This window comes from Heptranchias perlo, chromosome 11 (genome assembly GCF_035084215.1).
Source record: "Heptranchias perlo isolate sHepPer1 chromosome 11, sHepPer1.hap1, whole genome shotgun sequence".
Classification (NCBI taxonomy): Eukaryota; Metazoa; Chordata; class Chondrichthyes; order Hexanchiformes; family Hexanchidae; genus Heptranchias; species Heptranchias perlo.
Window position 1 is genome coordinate 41,183,301 of NC_090335.1, and position 19,423 is coordinate 41,202,723.

Below are 19,423 nucleotides of genomic sequence, written 5' to 3' on the forward strand. Positions count from 1 at the left end.
CAGTTAATGTGACAATACAAAAGGCGCAGGCCAGAGTTTAATTGTTGTTTGGTCAGGGGACATTGCAGATCGGAAAGTATTTGTAAGTTCCAGGCTCCAGGTCAATTCTGGCATTCTTTAAAATTGTTTTGCATTTGTAACAAAGTGTGATTTTTGGTGTGTGATGCCTGGAGTGTGGTGGATTAACCCAAGATATGATGTTTTATATATTATATAAGAGAAAGTTAGTAAAATAATTAAGTACTTGAGAACATTTGGAAATCAAGTGGTCTGTGAAGGATAGCAAGTGAAGTGCATGGAGTGTGATGAGGATCCTGTCACATGTATGAAAATTTTTGAAAAAGAACAAAAGAAACCACAGAATGACAAAAGCCCATTCAATCTATCAAGCCTTTTCCATGCACTAAGTAAAATCTACCTTGCTTCATTCATTTACTTAATCTACTGGCAGAACGTTTTGCACAAATATTCCCTGATCTCCAAATTACCAAATAAAACTCCAGACTATCTGTCATGACATTTAACCTCTACAGACCTGAACTTCAGCCGACCCCAGCCACAGGAAACGTTAGTCTAGATTTTTCAATCGGGACTACCCGCTTTACCAGTCTAAATTGATGGCATAGATTTTAAAATGGGTTGGAATTCCATTCTGACAGAGCTCTGCCCACTTCAGAGCCTCTTCCTGCTCTCATTTCTGGTGGCCAGCGAACTGCGTGCCCATTTTTGGGTTGGCATTTGCAAATGAGGCAGTAACGATGTGGTGATATCCTATGTCACATTTTCCATAATTTTGTTCTGCCTCATTTCTGTTTTCACTTGCTTTAAATAGGCATCTAAGATTGTTAGGCACTATAGAAAAGGCAGAGATGGACTTGACAAGTCTGGCAGCTATATTTGTAAGATTTCCAGAAATTTTATTTCTGACTTGATTTTGATGCTCTTCTTTTGTTTTTTTGCTATTGCCAGTGGCTATCCATCTGCCTGTGTGCCATTTGCTGTGTGGCTGCCATTCCCATTTACACAGTGGTAGGATTCCACAAAATCCATGGAGTTTTAGATTGCACCCAAATTGCCAAACATGCTCCCTTGTTCAAAGCCACCTACGTCAACAGGAAATTATTCCACTGTCTCAATATGTAGCTTGTTTGTGACCAGCAGAATCGCATTATGCAAGTAAAGGATCACTTTTCTGGGAGTTGGCACAATGCTTTCATTTTAAGGCAGGCCAACATGCCTGCAAGCTTTGACCCAGAAATGGCTTCTGAGAAATCTTGGCTATCCTCCACAGCTGTTGCAAATTACAGATGTTGTTTCCCAGGACACAAGCTGAGCAATGATATAATAAGATCTTTTAATGCATCAGAGAGTAATAATTGAGAACACCATCAACATGTTGAATGTGTGTTTCAGGTACCTTGATCAATCTGAAATTGTCCTGCAATATAGCCTTACTGGGGTCTCAAGGACTATGGTTATATGCTGCATAACTTTGCCTTACTAAGAAGCATTATTATGGAGACCCTGGAAGAGAAATGCTTATGGGCAGCAAAAGGAACAGCAGCAGTCTGAAGAGGATGAGAAAGACAACCCATTACCAGCTGCAAGACACATTTGTGCCAACCTTAATGATTAGAATAGTTTACTGAGAAGTGTAGCTTATGTGCCACTTTTAGGAGAAGGAGTGACATGAGAGTTTCATCATATGGTTCAGTGACAGTTAATGCAGGTACAACACAAAGAGAAGGAAAAGAAGCAGAATTTCATCCTGAATTCGTAGCTGTCACATGCCCTTCTACTGCCCCATCTCTGATACCCTTTATGGCCTCTCTCCCACAATGTGGATTGTCAAACAGGGCCTCTCTCCTGTGCCTGACCTTCAGAAGCAGCACTTCCACATCTGTATCTGAGAAAAATGGAGAGGTTCTCTGCTCTACAACTGACCTTAGAGATATTTTTAGCAAAAAGATTGGTATGAATGTAGTAAGAACAAATCAGAGAATGCCTGCCTCTTTTGTTGCTACAGCCCTTTAAATCCTGCACAGCACAAGTTCATAACTTTCCCATTGGAAAGGAGGCACTGACTGAAGCCTTTATTGGGAGCTGACTTCACAAGGATCCAGGACGTTATAAATGGCACCCATGTGGGCATGAGGCTGCAACACCTCAATCTGAATTCCTGCATGCACAGGAAGAGATTTTACTCTATAAACATCCAGCTGATACCTAACTACAGAAATGTGATATTGCACGTTAATGGCCAATATCCATGGAGTTCCTATTATGCTTTATTCTACCCCAGTTTATGATGCCTGAATTCTTTCAAGGTCCTGAAAGAATGAAAGATGGCTGTTGGGAGTCTAGGAATACCCTTTACATCTATGGCTGATAAATCTGATTAGAGACCCTCATGAATACAAATATAATGAGCCCATGCCATCACCCAAATTACTATGGAGCACACCATAGATATTGTAAAATATGCTCAAGGTCATTCTGTGTCAATGTGCTAACCATGTTAAACAGTACCTAGCATCTACTGTAGGAGAAATAGATATGGATTTTAATTTATATCTAGGGGTTTTATATCTGATTCCTAATTTGACATTTGAATAGTCACAGCCTTAGTCTACTTAACATATCATAATTCAAGTTCAGAATCACAACCTTAGATTCCATTTTTGTGTAACATTATAACAAAATAGTGAAGTTCACTTCCCAGGATTACAGTGCATACTTGGCAAAATAAACTTTTGCATTTCCTATTATATGAAGATAATATTCATATGTTTTCTGGATTAAGTCTATGACTTTATGTGATAGTATAAAGAAATATAATGAGGATGAACTAATATATAAAATCAGTTTAGACTCTGCAATGTACGAATTTGGGCTGTTGGAGTACATTTTCAATAAGTCATCTGTAGTCTTTTATTCTTTGTCTCTTTCTACCACGTTGACGTTATCATACTTTATCTGTCATGTGAATGCACTTTTGAAGCATAACACATAAACTAAAGTATCCTTGCTTTTTACAATTAAAGCAATACTCTAGTCTGGATAATTTGACCAATTCATCACTTTTTATTAAGCTTGGGATTCCAATTAAAACTACACAAACATATCAGTACATTTTAACCATCCAGCACTCTGCAGGTTTTTCACATCTGTACTTAAGTGAAAGTTAACAAGATGTGTACTATTTTTGATGGAGCTATTTCAAGTGACAATACTGTTGACGATGACAGGAGAAGCAAACTTTCTTTCACCTGATGTGTACCAATTTAGTTATCATTTTGGTTCGATTCAAATTCAGTTCAAGTGGCAACTTGTCTTATGTACCATTATCATGCAGAATGTCATTTATTGCAGCTTTTCCTACAGTCCTCAAGTGTACAACAAGCTCAATGTCAGAAACAAATTAACACAAGGTGTTCAAACAATAGAAAGACTTCAAATTTCACCGTGTATTCTGATTGACTCCGAAGGTTATATTGAGATTGAAGTTGAAAGCAGATTGCATCTCAGCCATCAGTATGCACCTATCTCTGTGGTTTATTTTGAAATATGTATTGGTATTTTTACTTATTTTTAAAAAATCACTTTGAATTTGGCCTTAGACAAAAAATAATCATTTTAGAGGTGAAGGTTACTTTAAGAGTTAGGTCCTTATAATAGTTACCCCAGATGTGTCTCTGCTACTTATATTTATATCATGACCATCATTTACATCATCATCAATGGATTAAAACTATCAAAAGGTCAGACAGTTTTTTTTAAATCCTGATTGTTTAAATGTTATCTTCTTCCTCATTGGTTAAGTAACTGTATTTTCTCTTTTCTTATTGATTAATTTCTAATTGCACTATTCACCAATCATGCATTTGCAAAACTTTTCTCCCCGATTTTAATTATTTTCCCCAATCCTGTTCCACCCAAAGAAAAATGTCACCAATCACAATGCAGCAAACAAATTGTAACTTTGTAACATAATAACAACATAAAAATACAACAATTCAGAAAAATAGCAGAAACTTAACTATCGACTAACTCATCTCATCTGCTAAACACTGTTAACTTTCCCCTGAATGGCCCAATGCATCTCCCCAGGCTTCAGGTACACCTTCTCCCAATACTTCAGGACTCAGCATCCCCTGCCTAGCTGAGCTCCAGCTTTGCCAACACATGCAACCTCTCTTGGCTCGCTGCCTTTTTGACCTGCGTAAATAAATAGCATGCAAACAACCCTACTCTGCTCATTCCTCAGTTCATCTGTGTTCTTTGTACCATCAGATTTTAAAATAAAATTTAATAAGTTTTTTCCTCTGCCCTCCTGCATGCCATCTGTGAGTTATAAGCAGCTGGGTCCATGCATCTATCTTATTTCGCCAATGTTTTACAGTGCACATGCCTGTCATCTTTATCTTGGCCCTATAGCATCAGAGAATCTATCTGGAGCCAGTAGTTAACACAGAGAGAGGAACACAGCGAGGCAATCTGTTACTCACTGACAGGATACTCCTGTCAATTTGCACTTATTTAAATCTTAAAATGTCACTGCCCCAAATACCCCCTTGCCCCACCTGTACCATTTGGAAGTCCAGGCTGTCCATTCCCTACCTGAGCCTGAGCTGCCTCAAATCAATGCTGTTCACAGCCCCATCCCAGCCCAGGGCCCTGCATTCTGAATGACCCACATGTGATCTCTGCCACTTCCTTTCAAGCTGATTGATGTTCCAAACTTACATAGAATTTACAGCACAGAAACAGGTCAATCGGCCCAACTGGTCTGTGCCGGTGTTTAGCTCCACACGAGCCTCTTCGTTACTTCATCTAACCCTATCAGCATATCTTTCTATTCCTTTCTCCCTTATGTACTTATCTAGCTTCCCCTTAAATGCATCTATGCTAATCGCCTCAACTACTCCATGTGGTAGCAAGTTCCACATTCTAACTTCCTTGGAACAGTACGGTAAAGGGGCTGATGAACCCTAGAACAGGATTGGGATGGACTCCAACTCTCCCACAGCCTTTTGTGAACCTATTTCTCAATGTTTCAAGAAAAATGTTTATAAACAGACCAGCCAGGTGATGATGGAGGTGGGATCAGGAGATAATGCCCAGGATGGTGATAACAGTAACAATCCAGTCTATAGTTTGACTGAAGCATTTCTGTGGTGGTTGTACTTTTCTGGAGAAGTTTTCGAGTTACCCTGAACCACCCTAAACCTTGAGAAGAGCACTGTGCTTTCTTACCCAGAGAGAGACAAAATCATTTCCATCAGTCAATTGAAATGTTGGATGAAAGGTCTGCGAAGAATGTTTTGATGGGGTAGGGCCCTTCAGCCTCTAAGAGACATCTCTGTGAGGACTTCATAGAGCTATATAAAATAATTAACAAGTATTTGAGAAATTCCACGTGGTCAGCGTGGAATTTCTCCATTTTAGAAAGCAAATGTCTTGCAGATATGTCAAGGCAGCAGGACAAGAGCGCACTGGTTGAGGCTTGCGAAAGTCAAATTTAGGACAAATGTCAGGGTGTGTTTCATTACGCAGAAGGTGCGTCAACAGATGAGTAGCCAGGAAGGGCGGATGAAACAAGGACATTCATTTAAGAAGCAGCTAGATGCCATACTGGGAAGGCAGTGGATTGCTATATTGAAAGGGTGAGACGATTTCTAGAATTCACTATTTTTTTGTATTTCTTCCATGTAAAGTGATCCTCAAGCAAATATATGTCGTCTCCTTAGATATAATTAGATTTTCTCTGGGGAGTACATCTGAGCTTCTGTATATCACTTCCACAGAGCATGCCTGCATAGCTGACTAATTTTATTTTCATGTTATTAAACAGAGGGCATAATTTTAACATGGCAGCATGAATTCAGCAGGGGGGGGCGGGGGGTGAATAGTCCCATGGGAAACCCCCCAAAATTTTCCGGCTATCAGCTCAAGCAATTGCGACTAAATTGAAGGCCCTTAATGTAACTTCCGGGTTTTGCATCTCCAAGCTGCACAGCGGGTGTACTGTGCAACCGAATGACATGCTGGGAACTGGAGTATTTAAAGGGCCATTGCAAGCATGGATTTTAAGTGAGAAAGGAGGAATGTGCAGAGATGCAGCATCAAAGGAGTAAGGCAGCACCCCACTTTAACGACTCTTCTCTTGAGTTGCTACTGGCTGGTGTGAGGAGGAGGGAGATATTGTACTCGGCTGATCGGAGGAAGTGCCCTGCCTCTGCCACCAAGAAGGCCTGGCTCGAGGTGGCAGAGGAGCTGAGCAACAGGAACATGTGGCAAGGTTGTGGGTGCAGTGCAGGAAGCGTTTTAGTGACCTAACCAGGTCAGGAAAAGTGAGTACAGTTTCTGATTCACCTACATCCTGTGCTGTATAATACCCCATCCCCCCTCACTCTGTCCTGCCAAGCCGACTCCATCACATCACTCCTCATACCCACTTAACTCTCATTATCAACTTACCTTCACTTTCTGTGCACTTCCTCACCTTCCCATTTGTGAACCCACCACCCCCACTCACCCCAATCCTGATGCAATGTGATGAATCTGTCTGATACTCACCCTCTGATGCATCTGTTTCATTGGCAGCCTCACCCAAAGCAAAGCATTGTCACCTTCACTCACTCACTCACACATCTGTTCTTTCTCCCCTTATAGGGGAAGAGAGCGCAAAATGCACGGGAGAGGAGTAGGAATGGAGAGTGTCACCACAAACAGGGCCCCTGACAGAGGCGGAGGAGGAGGCCTTGGACCTCAGCCGCACGGTTGAATACCTGGCCATCGGAAATGACAAGACTGGCACCGCAAAAAAGGCTGGTGACAGAACTTTAACATCCTTCACACACACCATGAATTGATGTTATCAATGATTGACCTGTTGCACACTTCAGTATGCTCATTGCAAACTAACTTCTGCGATAATTGTTAATATTGCTTTATGTTCTCTTCCAGGGCCTTCAAGGTTTGATGTGGAGGCACGCGTCATGGAAGAGGGCATTCCTCAGAGGAGCTCCATTCGCCTGAGGGCGCACTGTCACATCATATCCGGCGCAGATACTGGCACTTCGGTGGGTCCTGTTAGGCAGATAGTTGGGTTGTCACCTGGTGATTCACCACTCACAAGTGAGCACGAGCAGACACTGGTGGCAGGGGCAACTGCGGAGAGTACGCGTTAGGGGGTGCACTCCTCTCCAAGCTTTGCTCAGCTTGGCACAGATGCTGAACCTCAGGGGCCATCATTGAGATTGAGAATGATAGAGCTACAGCTGCAGCTTTGCGAGGTAATGAAAAAGGTATCACACACTCTCCACAATAGCGGAGAGGATGGAGGAGTCCACCTCCAGCATTAGTGGAATGATGGCACATGTAAATGCGGGAATGTCTGCAATGGAGGGAACGGCAGCCCCCATTGAGCTTCAAGCATGGCTCACAAATGAGTCCATTCAGGCCATGACAACGGCCAAGTGGACTCAGAATGCCAACTTTTCTGCCACCTTAAACAGGCAGACAGATACTTTAGCAGTGGCCTTCCATGGCATCACAGATGTCCTCCAAACTGTTGTCCAGCAGAGTGATAGGAGTGATGTGGCCGTGGCCCAGGAGAGGGATGATGGTGAAAGGGGACATGGAAGTGGGGTCTCCACTCAAAGTGCTCCCACGCCTCACCCATTGTCCCTCCTTCAACCGGTACCCACAATGCTGCCACCTCTCCCGATGGCCAAGTCTGCCCTGTACAGGTGCAGGTGAAGCAGTCTTTGGCGGGGCCCTCATGGGCTCCAAAATCCAGAGGGTGTAGGAGGAGAGCATCTCAGCAGTCAGGACAGGGACCTGAGCACCCTGCCACTACCTCTGCTGAAGCCACAGGGGATGCACTATGTAAAAGAGCTCAGAAGGGAAAGGCGAAGGTTTTGTAATCACCAAGGGTACGCACAAGGGTGTCTGACACAATGTCATGTTTTTCATTTATATTTATTTCTTCTTACATGCACATTTAATATAATTATTGCCACCACCACTGCCACGTCTTGTCCATTCTTGAGTCCCTTTTATGAAAGTGCCCTTTCATGTGCTTCATCATGAACGCCAAGACTTGATGTCACCCATTGGGCGCGTTTACAATGGGTGAATGCGTGGTTGAAGGACTTTTTTGTGCAAGCGGAGGGAGGGGTGCTGGTGTTGGTGTTGGTGGTTGTTCCAGGCAGTCTGAGTTCTTCACTATCTTCAGTTTGCAGATCTCCTTATGAGAACCTATCAGATATGAGTGACTCCCTGGCATCACGAGCAGCCATATGCGCCGCTGCTCTGGTGATGTGTTGCCTATCTTTGTCATTGTTCTCCTCCTCCTCCTACTCCTCCTCATTGTCTTTTTCAATGTTGTCGGCAGATGAGGATGCTTCAAGAGCGCAGTGGAGCTCCTCCACCTGTTACCCTCTCTGCTGAGCGATGTTGTGCAAGACGCAACACACGACTATTATTCAGCACACCCTCGCCAGTGAGTACTGAAGGGCTCCCCCAGATCAATCCAGGCACCTGAAGTGCATCGCCAGCATTCTTATAGCTTGTTCAGAACTGGTGGTGATGTGACTGTCGTACCGCTGCTGTGCCTCGTTGGTGGGGTTTCTCACAGGTGTCATGAGCCACGTCTGCAGGGGGTATCCCTTGTCTCCAAGGAGCCAGCCCTTAAGTCTGTCTTGTGCGTGGAAGAGGGCCGGGATGTTGGACTCGTGCAAAATGAAGGAATCATGGCAGCTGCCAGGGTATTTGGCACACATCTGCAGAAATCTCTTCTAGTGGTCAATAAATAGCAGCGCATTGATGGAGTGATATCCCTTTCGGTTGATGAACAGTCCTGGCTCATGTGCAGGTCCTCAGATTGCTACGTGCGTGCAATCAATTGCACCCTGTACCCGTGGGAAGCCAGTCAGAGAGTTGAAATTCACTGCCCTCTCAGTCTGGCTGATGTCATCGATGGGGAAGTAGACGTAGTCGGATGCCCTGGCAAACAAGCCATACGTGACCTGTCGTACACACTTATGTGCAGACGACTGAGGGACCCTGGAGATGTCACAGATGGCGCCCTGGAAGCATCCTGATGCGAAAAAATCGAGTGCGACAGGCAATGTGTGGCCACCAGGCCCAGCCAGGAGCAGCTCTGCATGAAGGAGCCTGCAGATGTCTGCGACCACCTGGCGACTCAATCTGAGCCTGTGTAGGCTCTGCTCCTCAGAGAGGTCCAAGAATCTCAGCCTCTGCCTGTACGCCCTTTCATGTGGGTAGTGCCTTCTGCGACGTTGGCCCCTCTGTTGGTCCCCTCTCTGCTCTTCTGCAGGTCTTTGTGATGCACCTCTGTCTTGTGCACCTGCATGCCTGCCTGCCACAGATAGTGATGTGCCTCCTCCTTAGATGTACTATAGAATAAATCCATTGTGCCCCCCGTCCTGATGTTGTCAGTTTGAGGGGGGGTCCAAAATGTAGGTAAATATATCTGAACACAAGAATTCTGAGTGTGAACAAAGAAATCTCAGTCAAAACACAAGAACTCCCAGCAAATGGTTTGTCTGAGAGAACTGCTTGTCCAGCTACAAAAACTCACCTTTTCTTCACGTGTCAATCACTGGTTTAAAGGTCCAAATGAGGGCCGGCTGCAACTCGTCTCCGTTTCCATGGCATGTTTCAGAGGTCACGGGAGACATGTTCAGGAGACGTTAAAATGGTTTGTGTAACTCAATACACAAAATGTTAATCACATTAAGTGGTTTAAATACCTATATTGGCCCTTTAAATATCAGACAGCCGGCTTTAAGTGTCAGCGAGACTTCTGGGTGTCTGATGCAGTCCTGCTCCGAAAACGGAGTATTTTCACTGCCCACCTGTCCCCAACCCACCCTCGCTTTGGGTTAAAATTTACCCCAGAGTGTCTGTATTTATTCTCTTTTGACTTGATTTTATTTTCTGGCCATTGTACCTTCCCCAATGTTTGGGGAAGGGCTGTAGAGGCCAGCAAGAGGCCATTGCTGACTCGTGGGGCAAGCAGAATGGCTCAACCCCTTAGTGATCAGAAAAGCATCTGCTCCCTCCATTGGCATAGTTTGTACTGCTCTCAGGATCACTGCCGTCTCTGAAAACACCAGTGTAACCCATCTTTTTGAGTAGATTTTAGCATCTCCTAAAGCAGTTGAGCCACCTAATTTACCTTACAGTGTATCTGCCAAAGTTGGAGCCGCCACCAGTTGCAGCGAATGTAAGATAAATAAATACAAATAAAAAAGTTTATATATAGTACACATGGTGATTTTCTTGGCTTTTCAAGCCACATTAAACTTGGTTAAAAGTACCTTAAAATAACGCCAATTTGTAAAAGTCACATGAAGTTCGAGTTGAACTGGGATTAACTAAGCAGTGTAATCCTTCATAACAGATGTGTAGAACATAAGAACATAAGAAATAGGAGCAGGAGTAGGCCATACACCCCCTCCAGCCTGCTCCGCCATTCAGGTCATGGTTGATCTTCGACCTCAACTCTACTTTCCCGCCCTTTCCCCATACCCCTTGATTCCCTTAGTGTCCAAAAATCTATCGATCTCAGCCTCGAATATACTCAATGACTGAGCATCGACTGCCCTGTGTAATTGGCCACAGCTGTAATATAACAACACAGATTTCTCACTGTAGTGGTCAACGTGGGATTAGATCATGATCTAACTTTAATTTTTACAGATGCAGCAATTAATTGAATACACAGTATATTGGCTACAGTACACAAGGGAGCATCACAATTATAGTAAAGTTTACCTGATAGAAGGCACTATTTGAATCTTCAAATCTACAGAGAGATTCTTACATCGTAAATGTTACTGCAGTACTGCGCTGCTAATTATGTACTAATCTTCATTACTACTGTTACTGGCTCCATTTAGAATGTGCTTTAACGTAACTTTGTTAAACCTGTGTGAAAAATAAAGAAGTCTTAATGGGGAGAATTTTAACCTCTGAGAAAGGGTGGGTTGGGGGTGGGTGGGAAGTTAAAATAATAGAACTTTGCAGCGCCTCTGCAACCCGGCTCCTACACGCCCACTTCCGGGTTTAATGGAGGCACGTTTGGCTGCGTGCGAGTAACCTATTCACTGGAAGCGGGTCGATAATTAATGCGGGCGGGTGGGTACTTATCAGAGCGATTTACCTGATTATCAGATGTTAATGAAGCGATTTTAAATTGACTTTAACAGACCTTCGAATTTAATGCCTCCAGCACGGGTTTCCCGGGGCTTGGGAAAGTCACCAGTGAAACGGAGGTGAGATTGAGCCGCAGTTCATGGGGGTCTTTAAAGTTCTGAGTACCCCGGTGTGAATTAAAGCTCAGCGATTACAGCAGATGTCTCAGTTCCCTCTGGCTAACGTTTGGCAGAAGGTTCTTGGGTTCATACAGTTTTTTCAGAACTTTGGAGGTTTTCAGACAAAATCAGGATGGGGGTGGGGGCGCAATGAATGTATTCCATAGGACATCGGATGAGGAGGACAATCACCATCCAAGTCAGTGACGTCGTGCTGTGGCAGGATCTGCAGGTGCACAAATGAAAGGTGCATAACACAGATCTGGAGAACAACAGAGTGGAGAACAGCAGAGAGGGGAGCAGAGTAGAGAACAGCAGAGAGGAAAGCATCAAAGGGACCAAGGTCACAGGAGACACAACCCATGTGCGAGCGTCTATTGACAGAGGCACAGCTTCCTTGACCTATCTGAAGAGCGGTGCCCGCACAGGCTCAGATTGAGCTGGCAGATGGTCGCAGACATCTGCAGCCTCCTTCAAGAAAAGCTACTTCCTGCTGGATCTGGTGGCTACGTATTGCCCGTTCTGTCAAAGTCACCACTGCCCTCAATTTCTTTGCCTCTGGCGCCTTCCAGTGTGTCACTGAAGACATCTCCAGGATCTCTCAGCCGGCTGCACATAAATGTGTAAGGCAGATAATGGATGGGTTGTTTGCCAGAGCATCCACTTGTGTGAACTTCCCCCGCGACGACGACAGCCAGAATGAGCGGGCAGTCTGTTTCACCTCTCTGGCTGCCTTCTCAAGGGTGCAGGGGGAAATCGATTGCACACTCGTGGCAATCCAAGGACCGCCACATAGTATCCTGGCATCATAGTAGTTATGCTGATAGAGTTAGATGAAGAGGACTGGGAGGAGACTCGCGTGGAGCATAAACATCGGCATGAACCAGTTGGGCTGAATGGCCTGTTTCTGTGCTGTACATTCTTGTAATTCTATGTAGACATCCAGCATTCATGGTATGTCTCCTCCATACCATGATCAATGCTAACATACAGCAAATGAAATTGTGTGGACAGTTTTCTTGTCTAGTGCCATGGGTGAGGGGGCCAAGAGCAATAGAACTGAAGTGCGATGTGCTTCATGTGCGATGTGCTTCTTCATGTGTGATGTGCTGAGATGTGGCCAATTTTGGTGCCCGACGCCATTAATAGGACCCAGGGACACCCTGGTGCAGGCTGTCCCCCTCTCGGCATGGTTTGGTGCTAGAAAACTGGGTAAGAGAAAGGAGCACAGTTGCAGATCTGGGAGATCTGTAGCTGTGGGCTTAGCAGATGGCCTTGCGAGTTACTGGCTGCAGCCAGGAATGCTCAAGGCCCAAAGATCTGGTGGGTCACTGACATCTTCAGGGTCCTCTTCTGCTTGCTGCCAGGATACATCCTCAGGCACCCCAGTCTGAGACGTGGGCCCGGCATAATCCCTCCATCGACTTCTTGGGGTTCCCCTACTTCTGGGTGTATCTACAGAAAAAGAGGCAAGAGGCTAGCAATGCCTCCTTTCACCTCATTAACATGTCAGCGATGAACCTTCACCAATTGCTGGCCCAGCTCCACCAACCCGGGGAAGCCCCAGAAACCACAGCGGGTGAGACCTGGCATAATGGGTCTCTGCACTTTTTTCCTGATCGTGACACATTCATGACGGGACATTCCTCAGGTGCAAAGGTCAAGGAAATTGGCTCCTGTGTGTCAAAACTGTATTGGAGCACAATGATGAAAAAATTCGTTCACCTCTGAATTTTTTGCTTGAGAGAAATCAATGTTCAGCGGTAGGCTCCGGTGAACATTGTCATGGCCGCACCAACAACTGCAACGCAACAGTAGGTCATTGCCCACCTCATTTCTGCTGGGCAGAAAGGCTGAAAATTACGTGGAAAAGTGGAAACATTTTCATTCTCCAGCACAGTCAACTTTAACGAGCACAAAATTGGAAAGGAAAAACAGGGCCAGGTGAAGTATCAATTCAAATATGTGATACTATCTGTAACCCTCTAACTATATTTTATCCTCATAACCATGATACTAAATGAGTACTTTGCACCTGTCTTTACCAAGGAAGAAGATGCTGCCAGAGTCTCAGTAAAGGAAGATGTAGTTGAGATACTGAATGGGCTAAAAATTGATAAAAAGGAGATACTAGAAAGACTATCCAGTCCGGATGGGATGTGTCCTAGGTTGTTGAGGGAAGTAAGGGTGGAAATTGCAGAGGTACTAGCCATAATCTTCCAAACATCCTAAGATATTGGGGGTGGTGCCAGGGGACTGGAGAATTGCAAATGTTACACCCTTGTTCAAAAAAGGATATAAGGATAAACCCAGCAACTACAGGCCAGTCAGTTTAACCTCGGTGGTGGGGAAACTTTTAGAAACGATAATCTGGGACAGAATTAGCAGTCATTTGGACAAGTGTGGATTGATTAGGGAAAGCCAGCACGGATTTGTGAAAGGCAAATTGTGTTTAACTAACTTGATAGAGTTTTTTGATAAGGTAACAGAGAGGGTAGATAAGGGCAATGCAGCTGATGTGGTGTATATGGACTTTCAAAAGGCGTTTGATAAAATGACATATAATAGGCTTGTCATCAAGATTGAAGCCCATGGAATAAAAGGGCCAGTGGCAGCATGGATACAGAATTGGCTAAGTAACAGGAAACAGAGCGTAGTGGTGAATGGTTGTTTTTTGGACTGGAGGGAGGTATACAGTGGTGTTCCCCAGGGGTCAGTGCTGGGACCACTGCTTTTCTTGATATATATTAATGACTTGAACTTGGGTGTACAGGGCACAATTTCCAAATTTGCGATGACATAAAACTTGGAAGTGGAGTGAGGAGGATAGTGATAGACTTCAAGAGGATATAGACAGGCTGGTGGCATAGGCCGACGCATGGCAGATGAAATTTAACGCAGAAAAATGCAAGGTGATACATTTCGGTAGGAAGAATGAGGAGAGGCAATATAAACTAGAGGGCACAACTCTAAAAGGGGTACAGGAACAGAGAATTCTGGGGGTAGATGTACACAAATCATTGAAGGTGGCAGGGCAGGTTGAGAAAGTGGTTAAAAAAGCATACGGGTTCCTGGGCTTTATATATAGATGTAAGGAATCTTACAACACCAGGTTATAGTCCAACAAATTTATTTTAAAATCACAAGCTTTCGGAGATTCACCTGACGAAGGGGATAATCTCTGAAAGCTTATGATTTAAAAATAAATTTGTTGGACTATAACCTGGTGTTGTAAGATTCCTTACATTTGTCCACCCCAGTCCATCACCGGCATCTCCACATCATGGTTTATATATAGAGGCATAGAGTACAAAAGCAAGGAAGTTATGATGGACCTTTATAAAACACTGGTTCGGCCACAACTGGAGTATTGTTCCCCATTCTGGGCACTGCACTTTAGGAAGAAAGTGAAGGCCTTAGAAAGGGTGCAGAAGAGATTTACTAGAATGATTCCAGGGATGAGGGACTTTAGTTACGTGGATAGACTGGAGAAGCTGGGGTTGTTCCCCTTGGAACAGAGAAGGTTGAGAGGAGATTTGATAGAGATATTCAAAATCATGAAGGGTCTAGACAGAGTAGATAAAGAGAAACTCTTCCCATTGGCGGAAGGGTCAAGAACCAGAGGACATAGATTTAAGGTGATTGACAAAAGAACTAAAGGTGACATGAGGAAATTTTTTTTTACACAGCAAGTGGTTAGGATCTGGAATGCACTGCCAGAGGGGGTGGTGGAGGCAGATTTAATCATGGCCTTCAAAAGGGAACTGGATATGTACTTGAAAGGAAAAAAATTGCAGGATACGGTGGGGTTGTGGGACTAGCTGGATTGCTCTTGCATAGAGCCAACATGGACACAATGGGCCAAATGGTCTCCTTCTATGCTGTAACCTTTCTATGATTCTATAATTTCTCTACCCATGACAGTTACCAACACTGTTAGAGACTCTCCATTGTATTCAGGGAGGAGAGTTAACATTAATAATGTTAGGGCTTATTAGCTTCACCAGCCAAACATCCAACTGTTTGATCTCCAGCATTACAGGCTCTCTCCACCAATCTCAAGAAAGAATTCAGCAGGTTTCTACTGTTTTTAAGAAAGAGCAGTTGTCATGCAATCAATTATATGCAATGAATACATTCATAGTAAAATCAGGACATCAGTTATTAGTTTGGGTGCAAGGAATCTGGTTCCATTTGCACATGTGCATTCTCTTTCTTTTCCTTTATCCATAATCAAAAATAATCACTTTTCTGTCACTTTTAATACCTTTAAATTATCTGGTAATAACTTCTATTATTACCAGCTGTCATCAATTTTTCAGCTCTATTGGTGGATTTGATTGGTGAAGGACAGTTGATCAAGTGAGGTAGATGAGACATCTGAGAAGCTTGCGAGTTTAACTGAAGGTTCAAGAAGTTATCTTGAGGCCTGTAATGCCTAACAAATCTCAGCATCTCTAGGGCAGATTTTGAAACTCTGAACCTTGGTAGTGTGCTTTCTTGTTGGTAGCCCCTTTTTCCAGACAAACATGTCACTGTAATGTTAAGTCAACTAATCTGATTGGTTCTTGCTATGTTGACTTGTTTTCCTGTGATTATTTTCTCCCATGGGTTTGGAATAGTAATAGGAGTGGGAACATTACACACTGCACACCACATCCATCTTATATATTAAGCCATCACCTAAATTGTTGCCTTGAGTGTAATTCTACATTCAGTTTACTAATGTAAGGTATTCACTAGTCTATCCAGTTTACATGTGCTGTCTAGTATATCTACCACATTTTTATTTCTCAGTAGCCAAATATTAGTTAATTTTGATTTTTCACTCAATTCCAAAGTTGTGCATTGATTTATTTATACTCGTCATTCTCCTGTGGTGTTGCACTTGGGTAGCCAAAACCACATACTTCAGGTCAAGCAGGGTTAGAGGGCGGGGGATAATTGAATTGGTCAAAAATGGGGAGAGGGAAAGCAGCAGATGGAAGGATGGAGAGAAGTCGGGAGACAAAGGGAGAGGGAAGGAGGGAGATGAGGGGTGGGAGGCAGGGGAAAGAGGGCGAGGAGGGTAGAAGAGGAAGAGGGGTTGGGGAAAGGAGGCGAAGGAAAAAGAGGACAGGAGAGAGGGAGGGAAGAGTAGGAGGAGGATAAGGGGGAGAAGGGAGAGTGAGACTGAACGAGAGGGAGTAGGAAAGGTTGGAGAAGGAAAAAGCGAGGGACAGGAGGGTGGGATAGATGAAGAGGAGGATGCGGAAAGGACCACAATCAGGTTGGCTCCAAACAGCTAAGTGATGGTCAGAGGAAGGATGGGGAGAGATGTGCTCAGGTGAGGAGGCTAGGTTCTAGTCACCAAAGCTATGCTCAGGGTGGGGGGTGGGGGTGGCAGATCGTTCAGCTGAGAGCCATGAGAGGGAGTAAGAAGATGTGTTCATCTGAAGTGTGTGGGAGGGGGTGTTGTTTGACTGAGGGGAGTGGGTTCCAATCACCTTAGTAATGTTCGGGGGAGAGATAGTTAGTTCCAAGAACCTAGGTACTGCTAAGTAGAGGCGGGGCTCTATTTTCTGCTCAGTATGGGGGGGTGGGGATTACCTTGTGGGTTGGGGTTAAGGGTTCCTTTCACATATCTGTCTCCTTGTGGGGGAGCAATATTTTTGCACATCAGAAATCTAATGGGGGGGTTTTGAAGCATTCCCATATATCATTTATGAGACATGTTTATGCTTTTGATTTAATTTTAAGTGAGTGGTGACCAGATTGAGATCGCGCATGCTGATTGACGGTACTATCTGCTCAATTTGACAAGTTACTGGAAAGATACAATTGCTATTTCTTTGAAAGACAAATACATGAGGCTTATTCAGGGTACCATTGGGGGCTGTCTTGTAACGTTTGGTGCTACCCCTTTGTTTTCAATTTGTCACCTAACAATATGTTGACAGCGTCACCTACTGGTGCAGTACCTCTGGACTCCTGAAACCACTCATCATCTTTGTTATATATTAGAAAAACACAAAAATTTCAGCGTGTAAATTTTGATCCCAAAATGAACAATAATTATGCAAATTACATTGAGACCAAAAGTGATGTTTACAAGATAATTTCACATGTACTGAGATGTTATGATTCTCTCTCATAGGTTTTTGTTCTTCATACAATTCTGCAACATTCATGAAAATTAAAAACGCTAAGAAATGGCTAAAAAACGTCTTTTCTCCACTGGCTCGGATTCTTTAGTCAGTGAATAGCTGAGCTATACGGACTAGTAAGGTCCCAAGATCAATTCCCAGTCCGTAGAGACTTAGCTGATCTAGGCCAATACAATTGGCCTCAGTGAACCTAGGTTAGGGAAGGGAATATCAGTTAATGTTTTCCCTCCTAACTAACATTCCCTGCTGAAGTATAAATGTTGAGTGAGAATAGAACCAGGTTTGGCTGAGAGAGCTCCACAATTGAATACCCTGCTAGCATTACTAAAGCTCGCCCATGAAAAATGGCACTTTGGTGAGGTACTGGTGGGTGACTGATGCCTGTGGAACCATACCCTAGCACAGAGTCAATGCTATCAAGAAAGAAGAAGAGAAAATCGGGGAAAAAAATTGAAGCGAAATACCGTTATGTGAAGTCAATTACTTATCATCCAATTTGTTTTGAACATGCTTCATTATTGATTGACTCCATGTATACAAGAACATCTATGTGGTGCCAAATAATCCTCATGCCTCCTTTAACATCTAGTTTTATCTGATGTCGTCTACTGTCACCTAATTTACACAGACTATCTCGCAGGTGAAAGAATAATCATGCCCTCACTGTCGCATCATGATTTTTCATGATTTAGTTAATGCTTCAGAAAAATGAAATGACAATGTAATCACTAGCAGATTAGTGACTCTCTGGTATCTCTGTATAAATAGAACAGTTGACTGTTGTATTTTAATGTATCTCTGCTCTACTTTTGTTCCATTTTGCCTGAAAGGATTCAAAAGATTTTATTATCTATGCACAAATGTCTCATTTCTGTTATATCTGAAAGAAACCCAAATCCCTTTATTTTTACCCTAAGATCTTTATGCTAAACAAAACCAAGTGATGTGCACCATGTAATTCACTCTGCAGTAAGGCAATGTATTGTGATGTCTCTCCTGGTCCCATAGTAAAAGTACCATTCATTTAAATGTTGTGCATATGTCAAATATTAAAGTGAACAAAACACATCTGTACTGTGCTGCAGAAGTTTGTAGTTGTTGCAGTGAAGGACTCCCTCAAATGCCTTCTTTTCTTATCCAAGCCACTCTAAAATTCAGCTTATAACCTTCAATATGGTGGTTGCTCATTCTTTTGGGTGCTATTGGAACTACTTCTAGAATGTTTACTCAGATTCAGTGCTCTTTGCTCCTGGGGTCCTGGAAAAATTACATATTCATGATGAACATTACCTAGTGCCAGTTGTGAAAACACGTGTATGTCTTCCGTGTAAATATTACACGTGTGTCCATTCAGTATGTTTTCAGATTAATGAGCTACCGTAATATAATGCAGAATGACTTTGTAGCAGGTTAAGCCGTGTTTGAAAACAAGTTCACCAATCCAGTTGGTGCATGATGCTGCCCCATGCATCAGTACATTGTGGGTTCCTGTTACTTTGATCGAGTATGATAATAAAACTCATCACACTAATTAGCATTAAAGGCTTAGCTGAGTGTGACTATAAAACCTTGGTATGTGTGCAATTATGATTCAAGAATTTCTGCTTGGCTGAAATTAATTGGATTCAGCCCCCAGTAATTGGTTTAGTTGCTGTTGTTCAGCCACTGGTGTTAAAATTTTACTACCCTGTTAAATTCATTTAGAAAAAATGCAAACTGTTGTTATTACCTCCCTCCGCTGCACTTTGACACCAAGTCAGCGATCGTGCTATTTGATGGGCATAAAGAATACTCCCGGGTTGATTATCAACTCCATCATGCTTTATGACGATCAAAATAGAGAACAACAGCTAATAGTTTTTTAGTACAATTTATGGGATCTTGTTAAATCACAGCATTCAGCATTCTTAAAATCTTTACAATTCTCCA

At 43.3% G+C, this 19,423-nt stretch overlaps 1 protein-coding gene across 1 annotated transcript in view; it reads left to right on the forward strand.

The window, feature by feature from the left end:
• The window catches only part of epha6 (eph receptor A6), a 475,249-nt gene that overhangs the window by 362,876 nt on the left and 92,950 nt on the right, over positions 1–19,423 (forward strand). The gene's annotated exons all lie outside the window — the stretch shown is intronic.